At 39.2% G+C, this 16,854-nt stretch overlaps 1 protein-coding gene across 1 annotated transcript in view; it reads right to left on the bottom strand.

Annotated features, from left to right (window-relative positions):
• Window positions 1–16,854, bottom strand: part of THSD7B (thrombospondin type 1 domain containing 7B) — an 852,814-nt gene that overhangs the window by 582,879 nt on the left and 253,081 nt on the right. The gene's annotated exons all lie outside the window — the stretch shown is intronic.

The following is a 16,854-nucleotide window of genomic DNA, read 5'->3' as shown; positions in this document are numbered from 1 at the left end:
AGTCAAGGGAGAATGGTTCCTCTTCATATTAAAGCAAACTTTGGGGACAATTGAAAAACACAGAACATATAAATAACAATCAAATGAAAAGTTAATTGTGTAGGCATGGAATAAATGAAAAACAAATTACAAACAAGATGTACAAAATGGAGACAAGACCTTTCAACAATTGACCTATAACAATTTGCATTTCTCAGGCATGGAAAGAAAATGTATTCCATGATTTATGTAGTTGTATTTGTCGATGAACTTTCGATACACACATGAGTGAAAAATCACACAGCCCTGAGGGGTTTTGCCATTTCAAAAAAAAAAAAAACATGCATATCGAAGTCAAATGTGACCTGCACTTTGAGAAATCTTACATCCCTTTTTCAAATTCAAAAATAGAAGAACGGATTAAAAATGTGAGCAGTTGCATGAATAAAAAAGAATATCACCTTCAAATTTACCACATACATAAAAGCTGATTATATTTAGAATATATAATAAATAATCTAAAAAAAATAAGAAACCCATGTTTTTAAATAACAATCATTTTATATGTCTCGCGGAAAAACAGGCACCAAGTAATAAAAATAAAACAAAATTTAGAACAACTGAAGGAATAAAAGTTTAATTACTCATGCAATGCAGCTCTAAACTAAGACTCATGCTGGCGGTAATTTTGGAAAACATTGATGTAACGAGAATAGTTGTTCTGTGTATGTTTACCTGGGCCAACATTAAATAAAAATGTCATCCATTAATATCTGCAACGTACTACACATTCTGTGAGAGAAATACAGTTGCTTTCAAATAAACTAAGTATTTTCCCAGGGCCTCGGACTGGTATAAGTCCAGGCCCTGTTAGGGACTGGGCCACAGAGCTGGCTCCACCACCGCCCCCCAACCCTGGTCAGTGGAAAAATTGTTTTCCATGGAACTTAGGAAGAGGTGGGGGGCGGGGCACACAGCAGGAGGTGAGTGGCAAACTGGGTAGTGAAGCCTCATTTGTATTTACAGGGGCTCTCCACCCCTGGCATCACCACCTGAGCTCTGCCTCCCCCCACCCCACCCATGGAAAAATTGTTTTCCATGGAACTTAGGAAGGGGTGGGGGGTGGGGCGTACAGCAGGAGGTGAGTGGTAAACTAGGTAGCGAAGCCTCATTTGTATTTACAGGGGCTCTCCACCCCTGGCATCACCACCTGAGCTCTGCCTCCCCCAACCCCACCCATGGAAAAATTGTTTTCCATAAAACCAGTCGTCCCTGGAGCCAAAAGTGTTGGGGACCACTGTGCCATATCAGTTTTAACTAACAGGTTAAAGTTTTGTCTTAGAGGTAAATTCTTTGGACACGGAAGGGTAGCATTGATGAGTTCTCAGGTCACATTCAAATTGAAGACTGAGATTTCTCATTTTTCCCTGACTGTATTTTTTGCAGGAAGTGTGAATATGTGAACACTCTAATGCAATATTCTTCTAGAAGCAGAAAAGCGCTGGCAGATTTTATTCTCTTAATTAAGTTACCCTTAACTGGATTACTTTAGATGAATGGATTACCCAATTTAAATCATCACATTTACAACAACATGCTGGATGGCTGAACTCTAGGTGTGGCGTTCACTAAGATGCCTACAACAAAAGAAGGAGGGGGCTCTGGAGGACAGAGAGAATAGACACACTCCCCATAGTTTTTGCACAGTACTGGCCAATTTTGGAAGTGACAACTCTGATTTAATACCATGCAATAGGAAGAGATGTTTGCTTTACTATACATTTTTCCCAGGCACAGCTTTTATTATCCTGACATTGTTTTCTTTTTAACTTGGGCAAGAGGGTTGAGGGATGACATGAATAATAATGCAGAGCTTTAGCAACTTAAGCAAATTATTTGTGGGTAATTACTATACCGCAGCACTCATGAACCTCAGAATTACAAAATCTAATTTAAAACAACATATTGACTTACCTGTAAGTTGCCTCACCTTCAAGAAATTGATGTAGTAGTAACTTTCACTTCTCAAAAAGTTTACACATCAACTATGGAATAATTAAAGTAATACCTCTCGTATATGGCAGACAATTATCTAAGAAACTTCACTTTCTAAAATATATCTAAGATAGCCGGGCGCGGTGGCTCACGCCTGTAATCCTAGCACTTTGGGAGGCCAAGGGGGGCGGATTGCTCAAGGTCAGGAGTTCGAAACCAGCCTGAGTGAGACCCCGTCTATACCAAAAATAGAAAGAAAGTAATTGACCAACTAAAAATATATATACAAAAAAAAATTAGCCGGGCATGGTGGCACATGCCTGTAGTCCCAGCTACTCGGGAGGCTGAGGCAGAAGGATCACTGAGCCCCGGAGATTGAGGTTGCTGTGAGCCAGGCTGACGCCACGGCACTCACTCTAGCCTGGGCAACAAAGTGAGACTCTGTCTCAAAAAAAAAATAAATAAATAAATAAATAAAATAAAATAAAATAAAATAAAATATATCTAAGATGAAAAAATGCTCAACATCAGTAAGTCATCAGAGAAATTCAAATCAGAACTATGATGAGATACCATCTCACCCCAGTTCAAATGGCTTTTACCAAAAAGATAGGGAATAACAAATGCTAGAAAGGATGTGGAGAAAGGGGAACCCCTATACACTGTTGGAGGGAATGTAAACTAGTGCAACCACTACAGAGAACAGCATGGAGGTTCCTCAAAACACTGGAAATTGAATGACCCAGGAGTCTCACTGCTAGGTATATATATATCCAAAGGAGGAGAATTCAGTATATTGAAAACATATCTGCACTGCCTTGTTTATTGCAGCACTATTTATAATTGCCAAGATTTGGAATCAACTTTGGTGTCTATACATGGATAAATGGATAAAGAAGTTGTGGTACATATATACACAATGAAATATTATATACCCACAAAAAAATAAAATATTGCCACTGGCATCAACATGGATGGAACTGGAGAACATTATGTTAAGTGAAATAAGCCAGGCACAGAAAGACAAATTTCACATGTTCTCATTCATATGTGGGAGGTAAATTACAAACAATTGATCTCATGGAGACAGCGAGTACAATGATGGTTATTGGAGGATGGGAAGTATAGTGGGGAGGAGAGGATGAAGTGAGGATAATTAATGGGTACAAGAATATAGCTAAAAAGTTAGAATGAGCAATATTTGATAGCACAACAAAGTAACTACAATCAGCAATAAGTTAGGTATACTTTAAAATAACTAAAAGAGTAGAATTGGAATGCTCCTAACAGAAAAAAATGATTAATGCCTGAGGTAATGGATACCCTGATTTGATTAATTCACATTGTATGCCTATATAGAAACATCACATGTACTCTCTAAAGATATACAACTGTTATGTATCCATAACAATTAAATTTCTTTTTCAGAACTTAAAAATAAAATATATCTCAGAACCCAAGGAAAGATAAAAAATGGCATCTGAGCATTCATTCTTTAAAACAACAATTATCCATTACCTGCTATTTGGGAGGTAATGTATTAGGTCCTGGGAAAATACAACTAAATAAGGCATTACATATCTCTTACCAAATCTGTGCACTAAATATAATGCCACTTTACTCAAGAAGAGGGCCTTTGATTCCTTTTTTAGGTCTTTCCACACTTACTTTATACACAGTATTAATAATCTTAATGCTTTGGCTTTCCGGAGCTTACCAGATCTAAAACAGCAAAGCAGAAGTTGGGAAGGAGCCCTGGAGGCAGGCACACATATGGAAACAAGAAGAAATGAGAGTTTTCTAGTCTATATTTATAAATCTATCATGATAATCAATAACTTCAAACATCGGAGGATGCACAAAGCCACTCAATACTTTCTAAACTCCCAAAGAAAACCTGCTCATTAGATATATCCATTATTTAGTTAAGCACCAGATAATATTTTTAAAAATATAGAAAACATAAAGAATAAAAAAAATAAATGAGAAGGAATTTGAACTCTGTTGCATTTTGTTAGGAAAATTCCATTACACTTTTTATAATAAAAAATAATCCATCATTAATACTTAAATTCTTTTCAAAAAACACATTCATGGCCTGAAGGATATTGTGTGTTAAAGTATTCCAATAAATCTCTTTAGAAAAAATTAGAAAAATTTACCAGCAAAAGTTAAGAGCTACAAAATACAATTTTATTTTCATGATGCCATACACAGCCACCACAGAGCGTGTGGACATAATATTCATACCTCGATTAAGTGTTAGCATTGTTGCTAACATTTCCAGCTCTTTCTGTGTGATTGTGTTTTTGCTTGGCACTAATAGCACATGGTAAATCCATTTCATCTTTGTGGACAGATGCCTCTAACTGAAAAGCAAAGTGCCTCTGTTACTTATCATTTTCGATTACAAATTATTAGTCGCCAGTGGCTAGAACATCCATTAAAAGTAGCTCAACAGCAAGACAGATTAGAAATATATCTGAACAACTCATCAGCTAATGCAAACATCACAGAGACAGGAGACCACCCTTTAGAAATTGTTTATCAATATTTCTGGTTTGAATTCTACTTTCTAAAGAGTCTAAAGCCTAAAACCTCATATGCTTCATGGCACTCTGACATAAGTGGGTCTTTTAGGATCACTAAAACCCACATCCTGCTACCCTTCTAGAATATAGGAGTGGAAAGGGAATCTTACAGCCTACAGTTTTCACAGGAAAATATAAAGCCTAGTAAAACTCAATGACTTGCCCAAGGTCATACAATCATATGGAGCAGAAATCAGACAATTCCATTTCCCAACACCCAGACCAGTGATCTTGATACACTTATCACACTGGCCACTATTATGACAGTTCTAAGACTGCAAGGGAAGAATAAAGGCTCTGTAAATGATTGCGACATAAGGTGTGGGGGAGGGAAGAGAGGATAAGACAGAATGAACTAAGTAGAAATTACATAAAAACTCATATAACACAAGCAACAGACTGCCTGTTAATGCTGAGATTTTTCAGCCTCATCGGGACAGCTGCCACCAGGCGCCCTGCACGATTTGTTATGTGAAATGGGCTGCGTCCTGTCTTTGCATGCTGGAGAACATGGACTAAGCTACTGCTCACATACATCCTGCAAAGTTCAAGGTAACACAACAAGGAACCCCCAGGCACCAAGCAGAAATTATGTGTCCCTATAATAAATATAGCAATTATAGTAACAGGTGCCATTTTTTTGACACCTACTATCATCTCCCCAATACCAAACATGCATTATTGACATTGTTCTGCTTTGCCAGATGAGAACATCAATGTGTGAGATCAAAGAACCTGCTCAAGATAAACAGCTCAGAAGCCTTCTCCAGCTCTATCTTACCCTAAACCTTTTCCACAACAATTGCACTTCAACTATTTTTAGCTGTGATATCCCTTGAGCAAATGGAGGCTTGGAAAGCCCATTAGATGAAATATATTTAGAAGGCAATCTGTTTTGAGAGCAGCTAGTGCGGAGAGGCTGAGGGCCCTGCCACTCCTCTGCTACCCAAACCTCCTTCCTCTGTCTCTGTCCCAGCTCAGTGGCCTGGTTTAGAGAATGGCCTCAGAACTCCTGTGCCTCTGCTACTTGTCAAGAGATATTTATGGGCTGTTCACATCCCATATATATGGCTCCACTCAACTTTGACTTTACTTACAATGAATGCTTCAGCTAAGCCTTCTGGATTCACTGAAGAGGCGGAAGAAAATCATTCATTGGTTGTTTTGCATCAGTTAAATGGAAAAGCCCATGGTGAGCAAGCCAGAAACAGAAAGCAGGTGCATCTCACAATATATCACTGAAGGACTTTTCTCCCCTAGCTTACAGAGCGCCTAGGCATGGACGACAGACACTTCAGGAGGGCCAGAGATCGGTTTCCTTTATATCACACAGAAAGCAAACAGGAACACGTGCTTGGGAGGCTAAAAGTTTTAAGCTGTGTCCCTTATGAAAAAATGAGAATAAAGTTCTATTTATACAGCGAATGATCAATAAATGTTGGGCTTGATAAAGGAGGCCTTCCTTTGTGTTGTCTACTAGAGGTCAAGGAAAGGCAGGAACGTTGGGACTACGCACACAGGCTTTAAAAATACATAAGACAAAAGAGCGGATGGCATCCAAACATTTCATTCACCATTAAACAACTCAAGAATTAATTGTGCCTGGGCTAAAAATTGTACAAAGGCATACCCAAGATAATATTTTTCTTAACTTCAAGAAAACCATCATTATAACAGTTACAAATACTTCTCTCTTTCTTGTAGCAGAGATTCCTATGATGTACCAGTGAGAGGGAACAAAGCACTAGCCGCATTTTGGTGGACAGAACATTTAGTCCATCTTATTTTTTTCAAAGGAACAATTATTTCTGGTTTAAAATAGCAATTTTAAGACTATTTGAAGACTCCACTCTTGTCTGGAAAATAACTTCCAAGTTATTTTTTAAAAATCTGAGAAACAGCAGTATCGTGGCATAATCGCAATGCTACTTTTTTATCTAGAAACAACTAACAGCACCTCTTTACCCCATATAGCCTAATGAGCGTGCTGAAGGCTGTCATGAAGATTTGCAAAGATCAAATCTAATCAGACATCCACCAGCTTTACCTCCTAAACATCATTCTAACGTGCCCATGCTTCACCTTAGGCCAGACCATCTTTCTCTTACGATCATTCAAATTTCTATAACTTTGAGTACAACATGTCATCTGCATGTCATTTCCATGCTAAAAGCTCACCAAGAGCTACCTGTTCTCTCAGAATGAAGAAAAACAAAATTCTTAATATGACATTCAAGTGCCTACCTGATTGGGACCCCATAGTATCCTGACTGCCTGGGCCATCCACCCTCACTCGCTGCTCTCCTGTCATGTAGGCCACGGTGTGGTTCCTCCCGTGTGCCACGCTTCCTCCCATTCTGGGGCAGCCACGTGGACTCTCTCTTAAACCAAGTCACACCCGCTGCCCCTTTGAGCTCAATAAAGTTAATTCCTACTCACCCTTCAGATCTTAGAGCACTTCCATAAAGGAATTCTTCCCTATGCTCTGACAGCACTTTATTCTCCTACAAAGCATTCACTCTTGCAATTCAGATGTAACTGCATCATTCATTGTTTAATGCTCATCTCTCCTACCCGACTTTAAACTCTATGATGGCAGAAACATTTTGGTTCTGTTCACCACTCTATTCCCAGCACTAGCCCAAGGCTTGGCATACAATAAAGATTTAATCAATATTGCACCTTACTGAAGCTAGAACAAACAGCATGGTAGAAAGCAAAATTATGTTCAAATATAGTTAGGAGTAATGTTAACACTGGAAACTCACCACACTAATGGGTTGACAATTTTTTTCAAAATGAAGAAAAAGTTAAAGACAAAAGTTTCCTTTAGGCCGGGCGCTGTGGCTCACGCCTGTAATCCTAGCTCTTGGGAGGCCGAGGCGGGCGGATTGCTCAAGGTCAGGAGTTCAAAACCAGCCTGAGCAAGAGCGAGACCCCGTCTCTACTATAAATAGAAAGAAATTAATTGGCCAACTGATATATATATAAAAAATTAGCCGGGCATGGTGGCGCATGCCTGTAGTCCCAGCTACTCGGGAGGCTGAGGCAGAAGGATCACTCAAGCCCAGGAGTTTGAGGTTGCTGTGAGCTAGGCTGACGCCACGGCACTCACTCTAGCCTGGACAACAAAGCGAGACTCTGTCTCAAAAAAAAAAAGTTTCCTTTGTGTGTTTCCTTAGCTTATACTTAGAGGAAGAAACCTCCAATAACAGTACCTTACAGAATTTTTAAATACTATTTTTCACAAGGCCATTTGCGATGGCCATTGCTCTTTGTTGTAACTCTGTGGACCCTTTCTTGCCAGACTCCATAAAACCCATGGAATTCAGCGAGGGCGTGTCCAGTCTTCTCATATCTAGCATGTTACTATACTGAAGTATCCAAGTTTACACAAATACCTTTCATCTCAGGCATAGCTCTAATCATAGCAATCCAGGAACCTCACTCAAAGAGGAAAATGTTATTTTTTTTTTCTCAAAGAATGTAAATAAATGACAGTTACATTTCAGATTCTATTACAGCAGCTTACTACAGTAGTCTGCTCTTATCCATGGTTTTGCTTTCCAAGATTTCAGTTCCTGGTGGTAAATTACAATCCCAAGATAGCAAATGAAAAATTCCAGAACTAAATAATTCTTAAGTTCTAAGTAGTGTGATAAATTCTCACCCCATCCCACACCACCCAGCCTGGAACATGAATCCTCCCTTTGTCCAGGGGATCCACTTTGTGTGTCCTACCTGCCAGTTAGTCACTTAGTAGCTGTCTCAATTGTCAGACTGACTGTCACAGATTCACAGTGCTTGTATTCAAGTAACCCTCATTTTACTTCATAATAGTCTCAAAGTGCAAGAGTGGTGATGCCGGTAATTTGGATATGCCAAAGAAAATCCATAAAGTGCTCCCTTTAAGTGAAAAGGTGAAAGTTCTCAAATCGATAAGGAAAGGAAGAAAATCATATGATGAGGTTGCTCAGATCCATGGTAGGAACCAAATCTTCTACCCACAAAATTGGCGAAAAGGAAAAGAATTCAAGCTAGTTTTGCTATCGTAACTCAAACTGCAAAAGCTATGGCCATAGTTCATGTTAAGCGCTTACTTGAGATGGGAAAGTCATTAAATTTGTGGGTGGAAAACACGAACAGAAACGTGTTCTAATGACAACAGCACATTGTACCAGAAAGCACTGAGCCTATATGAAGCCTCCAGCAAGGGATCCCATGAAACAAGCACCACCAAGCCATTTACTAGGGATAACTGCACAGATTCTGAAATTCAGAGGGGCAATGGCAGCCAAATGCTACATCACAATGCCTTCTTCATTCACCTCACTTTATGTGTAGGCAGTGTATCATCTCGCATCAGCACAAGAAGAAAGGCGAGTACAGTACAATAAGGTCTTTTGTGAGAGAGAGGAAGAGAGGCCACATTAACATAACTTTTATTATAGTATATTATTATAATTGTTCTATTTTAATTAGTAGCTATTGTTGTTAATCTCTTATTATGCCTAATTTATAAATTAAACTTTATCAGAGTTATGTATGCATAGGAAAAAAACAATGCATATATAGAGTTTGGTACTATCTGCCCTTTCAGGCATCCACTGGAAGTCTTAGAATATATCCCCCTTCTGATAAGGATAACTACCGTGCCAGCAAAACTAAAAAGTGGCAGGAGATGAATTTATTATGGTGGTCACACGTTCGTCATAATAACAGTACCAGCAATGCACCAAATATTATACTGGACACTTTATAGCAATCATGTCATGTAATTCTTAAAGCAGCCTTACAAAGTAGATTCATCTTAACAAGAATTCCCAGATGCCTCAAACTCCCTGGATATTTTCAGGAAAATTGTCAGAAGGAATGAAAAGAGGGTGAATGTAATCTTTTTAGAGATGGTTAACATGATCACATTCTCCAATATCCAGGAAAATATCTAAGAAGGCGAGAGCCTGGAGAGATGTGCTTTGAGGCTGTTCATATACGCCCTCCTTTCCTGATGAATAAACATCCAAAGCTGAGGGCAACCCCAGCAGCAGCAGCAAGAAATCTGCCAGGATGCAGGCTCCTAGCTAAAACCTGGAAGATCCTGCAGAAGATGTCTTCACGTTCACACCCTAGCGGGGCTTTCAGCGAGATTATTATTCTGAAGAGTGGAGTGTGGGCCAGAGACCGGGCACCCACCTTCATGCGTGCTTGGAGGATCGCAGAAACATGTGTAAGAAGTATATTTTGTTTACAAAAACACAAATATTTCTTAGGAGAAGGCAGTGGGGAGACGTTTTTAAAGTATTAATCTATGCAATTATTTTCTTCCTCCAGGCAGTTAGTTCTCTTTCCCCCTTTCCCCTTTCAAGTGGCTCATCTGTGTCCCATGTTCGTGTTCTCATAAAAGAAATGTAATAAGGCAAGAAGTGAACGTAGCCGGGCAAGCCCCTGGCTGTTGTGCGGCCAGCAGCCTGGCCCATTAGGTGGGTTTTGTTGGGTATTTCTGAGGATAGGATCTTCCTCCCCTGCTTCATACCTCCCTCCCGGCTCATTCATCAGAAAATAAATAAATAAATAAATAAATGATAAAAGCTTTAAAAAATTAAAAAAAAAAAAACCCTTCCTCTCTGCTCTGCTCTTCTTGTCCCCGGAGCAAAAGTGCTAAGAATGGAGACATCGTTGTCAGTGACAGGCCCTGTACCTGCTTCCTCAGAAAGTGAACGGCTGCCTCGGGCATCCAGGCAGAGCAGGCCAAGGCCACTGAGCACTCTGTAGGATCCAAGGGCTCAGGATGGTGAGAAATTACCGTAAAGACCAAGTGGGGCCCAGAAGTTCTGGAAGAATCCCCAGCCAGCCCATCAGGAATAAGGGCCCTCTAAGCAGTGAGCAGCGTGAACTGACAAGTAAAGAAAGGTGGACTAGCCACAGGAAAGCAATACCAGTGACCCTGGTGGTAGAAAGGGCTCAAAATAAATAATCAAGCTAAGTTAAAGGAAAGCAAAGAAAATCATATTTTATGCACACTTAACATTTTTTAGCTACAACGAGTACCCACTACAATAATCCCAACTACATGTAATAATGAAAGGGAATAAGAGAAGTGCTGCAATAATAAATGCATCCCCCACCGGCCCAGGGGCTGACAGCCCCACGGGACATGCAGGCCTTCGCTCAATAGTGCACTGAGAAAATCCATCCTCATTACCCTTGGCTAGCTAGGTGACACACAGCAGTGGCCTGCAGCCTGTGTGAACTCCTTTTAGCCCCTGCATGATTGGAATTCACCAGCGTGCTTTGTGAGAATCCAGCTTGCAAAGAAAGTGAATTGAAGAAATGTCATTTGAGCTATACGGCGACTCCACATTTACATAATGAAAATAATAATTATGATAAGGTAGCATTAATCACTTGCTAGACTCAATGTTAGCTCGCAGACTATTGAAAAGAAAATGCTGGGTTTTAGAAGTTCTTGGGGACAGGAGAGTAGTACGCTGTCCCCTGCCATTCCTGGACGAATCATCTCAACCTATCCCAAGAAGATAACATGACATCATTCGGGATTTCCCCAAATGCTTCCAATAGAAGCCCTGCACCCTCTGAGATCAGTAAGAAAGGAGCGTCTCTGTTGTCACATAAATTTGGGAACAATACAGGGTTAAATTAAATTTAAGTTTCTGTTTTTTGAAGGACTCCTCCAGGCTTTTAATACACACTGTGATCCTCAAAGTTTATTCTTACTGTGCAAAGATTCACAAACTTGTTTCCCTATGTAACGCTTTTACTAGAGGTCAAATAACAACAAAATATTTTGCCTGCAAGATGCTTTCCTGTTTTAGATGAGGTAGTTGATCTTTTTTCTTTAACCTCAATGATTAAAGATAACATAAGATGAAAACATTTTTATATAATTTTAATTTTGGTGTCCATATCTCGTAAGTTTAGGTTAGCATCTAACTTCCAATCCACTTACATCCTTCACAGGATATGAACACACAAAACTACAAAACAAAGAACACAGAAGAAGTTTGAGATCTGCCACATGTTCACAATGAAGAAGGATGGATGTAAAATGCCCAGCAGAGCTCACCATGCTTCTTAGGTGTTAGCAGAGCAATTTTCAAGGCCCTGAGACATAAGATCAAATTGCATAGAATAGTGACAAGGCTGAATGTTGTAAAGACACAAGCTAATTCGGAACAACCCTTGAACATGTCTCTAATTCACAGACAAATAAAAGAGTCTAGCACGACGTCTAAGTTCAGATTTTCTACATCATTTCAAACATAGCTTGTGCTGTGCTGGGGTTTCACTTCAGGATATGACAAGATGTATTTTATCGGCCACACATTAGTGAATTATAGCAATGTAATCATCGATTCCAATTTTAGAACACAGCATTACTAACTCTGTATGCTATCCCAAGAACATTACATGAATTCTGTATTCTATAATAATACAGAATAAGTACAATTGGCTTATATATTAATATAATTATATCATATATTATGTTAAATGTATAATATAAATATTATATTAATACATTACATATATTTAAGTCAATTCTGTTTCTTATGTATCATATACTTTTTACATTACTATACATGTATCATGTATTTCATGTATAGATATATAATATGATATATACAGTATGTTAAATATTATATAACCATAGTATATATTATATATGTATATGATGTGTGCATACATATATGTGTGTTGCCAGCCGATTCTGTTTTAAAGTATTATAGTATTCCATCTTAGTATATTTTTGTTAATACATCTCAATAGCCACCTCTAATATGCATCACCTTAAAGACCAAAAATCCTGCTTATCTACTTATTCCATCCCATCAACAACCTCAAGGAGTCTTCCTTCTCCTCCTTCTACACAAACAAATGGACAACTATTCTCCTTAAAATACTGTGCTTCTGAATAAAACAGGAAGGCACTGATATCCAACATTTAAGTAATTTTAGTTCTTTCTCCACCCAGAGACCACGCAGAGCAAAAACTGATGAAACACAGAGAGACACTTCTGGAACATCCACAAAAAGATTAACTTACACTCATTGTTATTTTAGAGTGAGCTATACTCTATTATATCCTTGTTCTCCAAAAATCAATACTGAAATCATGGTCCAGCTATGGAAATTTAATGTTGACCATAACATTCTACTCCCTGGGTACCAACTTACTGTAACATGCTGTTAGAACTATTTATTCCCCTTGTGATTTCAGAGAATTAGCCTGAGTACCGTATAATTCTTATCCCAATGAAACACTATCAAAGCTCATACCACTTTGAAGTAACTGAAGTCCACACTTCCTAATCTATATGAGGATTTACTCGAGGTTTTCTTTTACTAAGTTCAAGACAGGTGTAGTTCCAGCAAGTCTCTCTCTCTTCTCCACTTTTTCCTGGCTGACCATCCAAAGCATGGGGTACACTGAGTGCCCCCCTACTGGGTCCCAGAAAAAAGGAATGCTACCTCTTGGACTGTTCCCCTGGAGGAAAGGAAGAATCACAGTCAGCTTTCACACTCAGCCTGTGAGGGCTGGCTGTCACACAGCTCCTGCCCGCCTTTCCATTGGAGCACATTTGTATGCATTGTCCAGCCCTTGTAGTTCTCACTGAAGAGTTCCTTTGGGAATCAAACACTCCACTATTCCTCTGTGACCTGCTTCTTCCTTGAGGCAATTACAATGAGCAGTGAAAGCAGAGCATCACTCACAGTGCTGCCAAACCTTTTGCTCAACTACGGGGGTGATGATTACGGATGCGAACATTTGTCAGTGATCTGAAAGCCAGGCCTGAGTAGGCAGTAGGGAAGAAGCGCAGGTTCGATAGCGGCAGTCAGCTACAACCAGAAACCAACACCCCCTGACCAGCTGAGCACAGTACTATGGACAGAAACACAATAGAGTCGGCAGGCTCTGCTCCCCGTGTCTGATGAATTAGCCTTAAATGCTTACATTCATTTGTTCTTCCAAATATCTAAAGCAAAGAATCAATGGCAGAAAATACTTTAAACAGAGAAGGCAAGTTTGTAGAAAGCGCTTTGGAGCTATGCAGGCTTTAGTCCAAATCTTGATTTTGCCATTCAGCACTCTGTGACCTTGAGCAAGACACTTTTTTCTCTGATCTTCAATCATTTCATCTTGTAGGCTTGTGGGGGCAAGGATGATGTAAGGAAAGATCTCGACACAGTGTCTGGCAGATGGAGAGTCCTGAATGAATAACAGGTCCAGGTGGGAAAAAAGTATCCGTTGCTGGGCTCTTGATTTACACAAGAATTTCTCAAGTTTGGCACTTTTAACATTGGGGGCCAGATAATTCCTTGTTGTAAAGAGATGTCCTGTGCATGGCAGGGTGTTTAGCAGCAACCTTGGCCCCACCCTTCCAATGGCAGTAGCACCAAACCCGTCCCCAGTCATGGCAATCAAAAATGTCTCCAGCTATTGCCAAGTGTCCCCTGCAGGACAAAATCACCACAGTTGAGAACCACCGATAAGCACTACATCATTTCATCCTGGCTAGGAGGGGGTGACTTTTCCATTCTATAACACAAAACCCACATGACCTATCAGGACCCAGCAGTCATACAGGGGAGACCCAGGACAGTGACTCAAAAGCTCAACCCCCAACCCTGTGTTCCACAACTTTAGAGTGTGTATCTTAAAGAAGAACAGAAGTACCACTGATGTATATTGAGCATGCTAACTGTAACTCCTGGCTGCACAAAGTAATGCATATATAATTGTGTTTCACCCACCCTCCATTTTTATTAATCTTCAAATAAACAAATTTTCAGAACAATCCATCTTCGTTCATTTCACTGCTACTTCATAAAAGTCCACTTTACCTTCCTCATTCAGTTCTCTAGACTTTGGAATCAGACAGCCTGGATTTGCACTGTGGCTGTTCCACTTTCTAGCTGGGTGACCCCAGGCTTATAACTTACTCTCACCTTTATATCCTACAGAGAAGCAAAGCAGATTCTGCCACCTTCACAACGGCGTTAACAGCCAGCTGCAGCCTGCTATGCAGAGCAGGGCTGGACAGTACAAATGGTAGTTGTGGAGTGAGCGTTGCTTCCTTAACCCTATTCTGCAGGGCCATTGCCAGAGGCAATAGGGTGCCTTCCCCTCCATTAAATGGACCCTGCTTATCAACATCCTTAAAATGATTAATCTTATCTTCCCTACCAAAACACAACTTAAAAATAATACAACTAATTTAATTCCCCAACTAATTTAATACAAATTAAACATAACCCAGCTGCCCAATCTAGTCTAAGTCCGAAGGACCTTGAAAAAGGGTCCAGCAATGATGCCTGGTAGTGGCCAAGGGCAGTGGTGGCTCTTGTCCAAGGAAAGAGACCAGGGTCATCAGCAGTGTGGATTTTCCATGAGAGGGCAGTGAAGACCTGCTGCACAGCACAGAGAAGTCATTCTTTTTTATCAGACAGGTTTGAACGTGACCATTTCACGTGACTCAACCCCTTTTGTGTAGTTATTTTGAATGAAGAGGTTTTAATAAGATGATTAAAAATCTCTTAGAGAAAATGTCAAATAGTTCACTTTTCACTCCTAGATCTTCACAAATCAGAAACATTCTTGTAAGAGGACATTTTTAAGGACATACAGACCCTTAAATTACAAAGTGATAACTACTATACTAGACCGAATATGCATTGCGAAATGAAATACCATGGATTAGCATTGTATCTTGGGTTAAAATTTTGCAAGCAAATAATAATGATAATGATAATCTCATTGGTTCTCCAAAGGAAGAGACTAACAAAACATTTTTATTTTTGTTAAACTTTAAATGAGATGATAATATTAGCACATAAATAAGAACATTTGGGATTCTCCTCTTCATAGTTGACATGACCAACACTGATTCCATTTATCCACCATCCCTGACTTAAAACATTCTTTTTAATGCTCCTAAAGTTATTTTTAATGTCCTCTCAAAACCCTTTCTGCATACTTTCTGTAAGACAAGCAGCTAATACAAACTACACTGTTTATACCACCTTGTCACACAATCAGAAAAGTGAGAAAAAAAACAATCTTAAGATATGACTTGTTAGCTCAGAAGGTACTTTAGCCACATAAATCCATATTTATTTTCTTAAGAGAGGAAGAGAAAGAGAAAAAAAGTAGAACTGTGATTTTTTTCTCCCCAGGTTGAGACCTGTTGGGAAATAAAAATAAGACCTTCTCTTAGACACAGAGGTGTGAAAAAATAAAAACAGCACACTGTATTTACATGGAAAAATAAACCAAATTCATAAAGGCCTGCATTTTTAAAACAAAGGTACAGTATTCACAACATGCCCTAATCAAAATCTAACTCTATATATGTGTATGTGAGGGGGGTGCATGTATATGAATATGTATATGTACATACACATATATACTCAGTTCAAAAACCATGACCTCCATTTTCATATGGCTCTTCACTAGTCTAAGAATCTAGTGTCCGCTTATATTTAGATCATTTAAATATATAAGCATGAAATATTCAGAGTTGGAACAGTACCCACCTATACAAAATATTCAATCAATATTAAGTACTATAAAACAGTGCTAACATCTATAAACTTCGTTCAATTCAGTATTAAGTAACTACTCCATACAAAACGTCAATGTCGGAATTATAACAGAAATGGCAGATATAGATATTTAAGATGCATCTCTGCTCAGATTGCATAGAATCCCCTAGGAAAAGATGGCTTAGTAAAAAATACCATTAATGCAAAGAATTATAAACTGGCTATGCCAGTGAATATACAAAGGCTTTAGAAATACTGAATCAGAAAACTGGATGTTTCTTGGATAGCAGAGTTTGATAACTATACTTTCTTCTCAGAGAAGGAGGAGAGAATGGGGGTGATGTGAGCAATTTCTGAGAAGAAAGTAGTTAAAGGAATTCATGTCAAATGGCCTTGACCTTCTCAATAAAATAGGAGATAAGCAGACATGTTCAGCGTAGCCACTGTGAGGGTAGACTGGGAATCCAGCAGGGGTGAGTAACCACCCCTCTAAACCTGATGCCTGGTATTACACTATGCAAATATTTAAAGGTTACCTTACATCTGTGATAGAGATACCCTTTCAGTGATATTCCCCTACTTGGCTAAATCCCTCTGAGAAAGGAATGCACACACCATTCTGATTTAATGCTTGCAAAATAATGTGCTTTTGCAGGCACCACGAAAAAACGGAGGGATTTGAAAACAGCCTTATTTAAGCAAGAATCTGCTTGTGACAGGTATGTCT

This window comes from Microcebus murinus, chromosome 8 (assembly GCF_040939455.1).
Source record: "Microcebus murinus isolate Inina chromosome 8, M.murinus_Inina_mat1.0, whole genome shotgun sequence".
Lineage (NCBI taxonomy): Eukaryota > Metazoa > Chordata > Mammalia > Primates > Cheirogaleidae > Microcebus > Microcebus murinus.
The sequence above is the reverse complement of the archived record's forward strand: the minus strand, read 5'-3'. Positions and strand labels throughout refer to the sequence as shown.